Source organism: Bufo bufo, chromosome 1 (genome assembly GCF_905171765.1).
Source record: "Bufo bufo chromosome 1, aBufBuf1.1, whole genome shotgun sequence".
Classification (NCBI taxonomy): domain Eukaryota; kingdom Metazoa; phylum Chordata; class Amphibia; order Anura; family Bufonidae; genus Bufo; species Bufo bufo.
Genome location: NC_053389.1, coordinates 766,254,480 through 766,261,608, shown reverse-complemented (window position 1 = coordinate 766,261,608; position 7,129 = coordinate 766,254,480).

The window sequence follows — 7,129 nt, the reverse complement described above, 5'->3', positions numbered from 1 at the left end:
GTTATAAGGGAAAATAATACAATCTACACAACACCTAACCCAAACCCGAACTTCTGTGAAGAAGTTCGGGTCTGGGTACCAAACATGCCGATTTTTTGTATTTTTTTTATAGATAAAAATGAATTTTTTGGACTCCATTTTACCAGTGTCATGAAGTACAATATGTGACGAAAAAACAATCTCAGAATGGCCTGGATAAGTCAAAGCGTTTTAAAGTTATCACCACATAAAGTGACTGGTCTTTAAGGTGAAAATTAGCCCGGTCCTTAAGGAGTTAACCTTGTCAATAAAGTGGAAGGAGAGTGTCCAAAGAAGTAAAGCTAAGGGGCACCGAGTAGCTATGGCCCGTCCTCGGGGCATCCATTGCATTCTCCATGAAAGCAGCCATCCATTTACTGTAAGGCCACTTTCACACGGGCGAGAATTCCACTGAATCCGGACCCATTCACTTAAATGGGGCTGTGCACATGAGCGGTGATTTTCACGCATCATTTGTGCGTTGTGTGAAAATCGGAGGAGGTTTTATATTCTGCGTTTTTCACGCAACGCAGGCCCCATAGAAATGAATGGATATGCGTGAAAATCGCAAGCATCCGCAACCAAGTGCGGATGCTTGCGATTTTCACGCATGGTTGCTAGGAGATGATAGGGATGAAAGCAACCCCGGACCCCATTAAAGTGTATTCCTTGTATTATTTTCTCTTATAACATAACATGGTTATAAGGGAACATAATAGCATTCCTATTACAGAATGCTTAGTAAAACGTAGATTGAGGTATTAAAAACTAAAAAAAATTAACTTACCTGTTTCAATTGATCGCGCAGCCGGCATCCTCTTCTTGCTTCTTCTTTCAGGACCTGCAAAAGGACCTTCGGCGACGTAATAGCACTCACCACGTGGTGAGCGCGGTGACGTCAGCGCAGGTCCTGCTGAATGAAGATAGAAGATTTCTAGATTATTTCACCGAAGGTCCTTTTCCAGCCAGGTCCTGCAAGAAGAAGAAGAAGAAAGAAGACGATCCCGCGGCTGCACGATCAAGTGGATAAGGGGAGTTACATTTTTTTTACATTTTTAACACCACAATGGACCTTTTTACTTAGCGTATTGAATTAAAGAATGCTATTATTTTCCATTATAACCATGTTATAATGGAAAATAATAAAATATACAGAAAACTGATCCCCAACCCGAACTTCAGTGAAAAAGTCTGGGTTTGGGTCTGGGTACCACAGTCAGTTTTTTATCACGCGCGTGCAAAACGCATTGCATCCTTGCGATAAAAACTGAACATCGGAAAGCAATCGCAGTCAAAACTGACTGCAATTGTGTACCTACTGTCACGATTTTCCCGCGACGCACCCGCATCCTATCCGGCACTCACACGCAACGCCCGTGTGAAAGAGGCTTAAATGTGGCACCAGGATTTTTGCATCTCCACCACCAGTAACCTCATGACTGCCCCAGGTAAGAGAAGGGAAACCATGGCTAACACTTTCAATAGGGCACTGTTACTAGCTTGGGGCCGGCAATGTTATGATTTCAAGGGCATTACATATAGTTTATAGAAGGGTACAAGTCTAAAAATCCTATGGGGCCTCTAAACAAAGCAGTCATGGACATAGATCAGAACATAGGAAATTATTGTCACCTCACTTGTGACATTTTGTAACGCCGCCAGTTGTATACATGTTGCCCAGAGTCTGCTTTCTACAGGGCACAATGGGACCTGCCACTCTAAAGGGAAATAAAGTCACAATATGCTTATTTGCCAGGAGGTAATATATGTTAAAGGACAATGACAGGAAACTAATTGTAATTTCTGACAGGAAGTAATATTCTGAATGAAGAACAACAGGAACCAGGACATGGGACAGGAAAACATTATAGTGACAATGAAGTAGCTGTGACACGGGGCTGGAGAGCGAGCTCAACGCTGCAGGAAGGTCTGAGGTTGTGCCTGTAGTCATAGTAGATACAAATATTTCCCACCATGCAGTGGATTTACATGAGGTATATACTGGATTGAGCACGTTTAACACATTTTTTACTTAGAGTAATGAAAAAAAATCCAGCAACAGGCTCGGGATAAAATCGCATTTCTTTATTGCATCTTCATAAAATCTTTAGGCCATGGTCATGATTAAGACGGTCAGTTGAAACGCGTAGACCTTTATCTTTCTGGTCAGCCTATGGATTGTTTATTTGTTTTTTTATCCCGAGCCTGTTGCTGGTTTTTCTTCATCACTCTGATTATTTCCCGTGCACGGCGAAGGAGGACGGTGGGTGAGCTGAAATCTCTTTATATTTCAAATTTTTTACTTGCCCAATTTTCAAAGTTCCAACAAAATAGGTGTCAATCACAGAAACCACCATAAGTACCTGGACGCTTGTAGCTGGCCAGGTAAGAACTGTCCTAGGTTGCTAACATAGCTTATATGTGTATACAGCTAGACCTGCCAATAACCTTAATATAGTTCCTATGTTTGTGTGTTAAAGACAAAAGCAGAGTTATTTACAGTGACTTCATGTTTGGATGTCATATAACTGTTATATATATTGTGTTCACAGAAGCAGAAAAGATAATATGCCTTTAAGATTCATTATATAGATGTAAGGTAGGCTCAATGACACAGCAGAAACAACAGAAAGCATAGAGTTAAACTGCTGTTGCTGGGCAGGAGTCTAGACCAATCCCAGCCAGCCTCACACACTACCTGTGTGGGAAATTCCCCTAGCAGGAGCTGCTAGAAATTATTATTCACTAGAGAGAGAAGCTGAACAGACATTTACTCCACTAAGAGCTGTGTTTTATGGAAGCAGAGAGGCCAAAATAGGTATTTTAAACAGTTATATAATGTTCCTACTGTTAATATAGTGATTAGAACTGTATACTGAACCAGTTATATATGTGTTTACTTACAGTTCCACCAATTGAAAACTAGAAAGTTCACAATCCAAATTCCAATTCCATATTGCAATCCAAATTGCATACAACCATACCAGATCATACTCAACCAATCTGCAAATAGCTACTACTAAACGCATATTGCAAATTGCGACCAAATTCAGCAAGTGAACTATTAGTTTGACCTCAGCTATACCTCTCAGAGAGATAATAAAGTGCTTAAATAACTTAAAGTGAGAGAACAGATACTGAAGAGAAAAATATATAGACCATTTTATGTTGAATGACAAGATTGAACAGTTGAACCACCATCTTATGCATACCGTTTTGTGATACACGTATTTTGTACATAGACTATCTGCTGCGGAGACGCCAGTGTTATATATGAAGAAAAGTTGAAGTTAATAAAGAAGTTATTTCAAGCATTTGGTGTGCTCTTTAAACCTACTGTTTCCATAGAACGGCGCTAGAGGAATTACAGAGTAACAGACAGTCTGGTTAGACTAAAAGTCAGAGATATCAAAATTCTTCTAATGCCACAGCGCAAAAGGCACTTCATAGTGCCGCGCCTGCCACAACACTATGCACTTTATAAACCTTTGTTCGTGTGTCGGCCGCATCTCCTGGGCCAGCCGCTGCTCCCCTGACCCGCAAGTGATTGTTTCATAGCTTTTTATTAGACAGTACTTATATGATGTGAGCACAGGACAAGTAAGATATTTTGGGCCAAGTGAAACATGCATGCTCTCAATTCACTTCTATGGGAGAATGCTTAGAAATAAATGGAGGGTGGTCGCACATGTGCGTTGTGCTCTCTTTCATTTTAGGGGCTTCTTTCTAGAGATGGGTGTGGGTCCCAGAAGTGGAACTTGCACCTATTTCACAATAACATAGTAACATAGCATATGAGACTGAAAAAAGACATCTGTCCGTCCTGTTCTCCTGCAATTTGATCCAGAGGAAGGCAAAAAAGAAAAAAATTCCTTCCCGACTCCAATCAGGCAATCAGAATAACTCCCTGGATCAACGACCCCTCTCTAGTAGCTATAGCCTGTAATATTATTACACTCCAGAAATACATCCAGGCCCCTCCTAAACTCTTTTAGTGAACTCACCATCACCACTAGAGATGAGCAAATTTCTAAAAAATTTGATTTGGCCGGTTCGCTTCGATCTGAATTAATTCGCGACGAATCGCATTAAAAAACATCTATTTCCGGGCTGCATAGAGCCTTTATAGTGGTGTAAAACACTGTACCTTGCAGTAACACGCATAGGGAGTCTGCTGGGGTAGTGAAATAATACTGTGAGTCCGTTTGACATGCAGATGACAGGCGTCGCTCTTAGAATCACTGCACACTTCACTTATTAGGGCAGTCACGGGGCCGAAACTGACCAAATAACTCAAGTATGAACTCAGCCTTACAGGTCAATGTTAGCGTCAAGAAGAAGCGCACTCCTTTTACACCCTCGTCAGCCGATTTCACATAGATGTCTATATCTTTTTCTCTAGAAATATGACAATAAATGTTTTTTAATGCAAATAACACCAAATGTGAACGGCGTGTATTTTTCTCTTTTTCTATGGAAATATGACAAGAAACGCTTTTAGCGCAAGTAACACCAAATGTGAACAGAGTCTATTTTTCTCGTACTGTACTATAATAGGGCACTAAACACTTTTACCGTATACAGTCGTGGCCAAAAGTTTTGAGAATTACATAAATATTGGAAATTGGAAAAGTTGCTGCTTAAGTTTTTATAATAGCAATTTGCATATACTCCAGAATGTTATGAAGAGTGATCAGACGAATTGCATAGTCCTTCTTTGCCATGAAAATTAACTTAATCCCAAAAAAACTTTCCACTGCATTCCATTGCTGTCATTAAAGGACCTGCTGAGATCATTTCAGTAATCGTCTTGTTAACTCAGGTGAGTATGTTGACGAGCACAAGGCTGGAGATCATTATGTCAGGCTGATTGGGTTAAAATGGCAGACTTGACATGTTAAAAGGAGGGTGATGCTTGAAATCATTGTTCTTCCATTGTTAACCATGGTGACCTGCAAAGAAACGCGTGCAGCCATCATTGCGTTGCATAAAAATGGCTTCACAGGCAAAGATATTGTGGCTACTAAGATTGCACCTCAATCGACAATTTATAGGATCATCAAGAACTTCAAGTAAAGAGTTTCAATTCTTGTTAAGAAGGCTTCAGGGCATCCAAGAAAGTCCAGCAAGCGCCAGGATCGTCTCCTAAAGAGGATTCAGCTGCGGGATCGGAGTGCCACCAGTGCAGAGCTTGCTCAGGAATGGCAGCAGGCAGGTGTGAGCGCATCTGCATGCACAGTGAGGCGAAGACTTTTGGAAGATGGCCTGGTGTCAAGAAGGGCAGCAAAGAAGCCACTTCTTTCCAAAAAAAACATCAGGGACAGATTGATCTTCTGCAGAAAGTATGGTGAATGGACTGCTGAGGACTGGGGCAAAGTCATATTCTCCGATGAAGCCTCTTTCCGATTGTTTGGGGCATCTGGAAAAAGGCTTGTCCGGAGAAGAAAAGGTGAGCGCTACCATCAGTCCTGTGTCATGCCAACAGTAAAGCATCCTGAGACCATTCATGTGTGGGGTTGCTTCTCATCCAAGGGAGTGGGCTCACTCACAATTTTGCCCAAAAACACAGCCATGAATAAAGAATGGTACCAAAACACCCTCCAACAGCAACTTCTTCCAACAATCCAACAACAATTTGGTGAAGAACAATGCATTTTCCAGCACGATGGATCACCGTACCATAAGGCAAAAGTGATAACTAAGTGTCTCGGGGACCAAAACGTTGACATTTTGGGTCCATGGCCTGGAAACTCCCCAGATCTTAATCCCATTGAGAACTTGTGGTCAATACTCAAGAGGCGGGTGGACAAACAAAAACCCACTAATTCTGACAAACTCCAAGAAGTGATTATGAAAGAATGGGTTGCTATCAGTCAGGAATTGGCCCAGAAGTTGTTTAAGAGCATGCCCAGTCGAATTGCAGAGGTCCTGAAAAAGGAGGGCCAACACTGCAAATACTGACTCTTTGCATAAATGTCATGTAATTGTCGATAAAAGCCTTTGAAACGGATGAAGTGCGTGTAATTATATTTCACTACATCACAGAAACAACAGAAACAAAGATCTAAAAGCAGTTTAGCAGCAAACTTTGTGAAAACTAATATTAGTGTCATTCTCAAAACTTTTGGCCACGACTGTACAGCTGCAGAAGTGAACAGAGTATATATTTCTCTTTTTCCACAGATATAAGCCACTAAAGGCTTTTCAACATAACACTTGCAACATAACAACGCTTTTCAACATAACACTTTCAAACATAACCAATTGCTGTAATGACAGAGCTGTATAAAGGCTATTTGGATCCCCAAATAATCTTTCCCTGCACTTGTAAATCGTATTTTATTTCCCAATGATGTTTTCTGCATGACTCTCCCCATTCCAGTTATTACTTTAGTTGCCCTCCACTGAACCCTCTCCAGCTCTGCTATGTCTGCCTTGTTCACAGGAGCCCAGAACTGTACACAGTACTCCATGTGTGGTCTGACTAGTGATTTGCAAAGTGGCAAGACTATGTTCTCAAAATATGTAGAAAAGAACCGCGGCACTCCAATGTCTTCAAAAACTGTTATTGTGTTTTATTCCCACCGGATAAGCAACGTTTCAACTCTGCGAGTCTTTATCAAGCTCAATGTGATACATAAAGTGCAACCTATATACATCCTATCCAAACATTTCATTGGACGCAGACAATTGAGGAGACGGCTTCAAAGATTAACTCCTCCCCTATCATATTTATCATAGGGGAGGAGTTAATCTTTGAAGCCTTCTCCTAAATTGTCTGCGTCCAATGAAATGTTGGGATAGGATATACAGTCAGGTCCATAAATTTTGGGACATCGACACAATTCTAACATTTTTGGCTCTATACACCACCACAATGGATTTGAAATGAAACAAACAAGATGTGCTTTAACTGCAGACTGTCAGCTTTAATTTGAGGGTATTTACATCCAAATCAGGTGAACTGTGTAGGAATTACAACAGTTTGCATATGTGCCTCCCACTTGTTAAGGAACCAAAAGTAATGGGACAGAATAATAATCATAAATCAAACTTTCACTTTTTAATACTTGGTTGCAAATCCTTTGCAGTCAATTACAGCTTGAAGTCT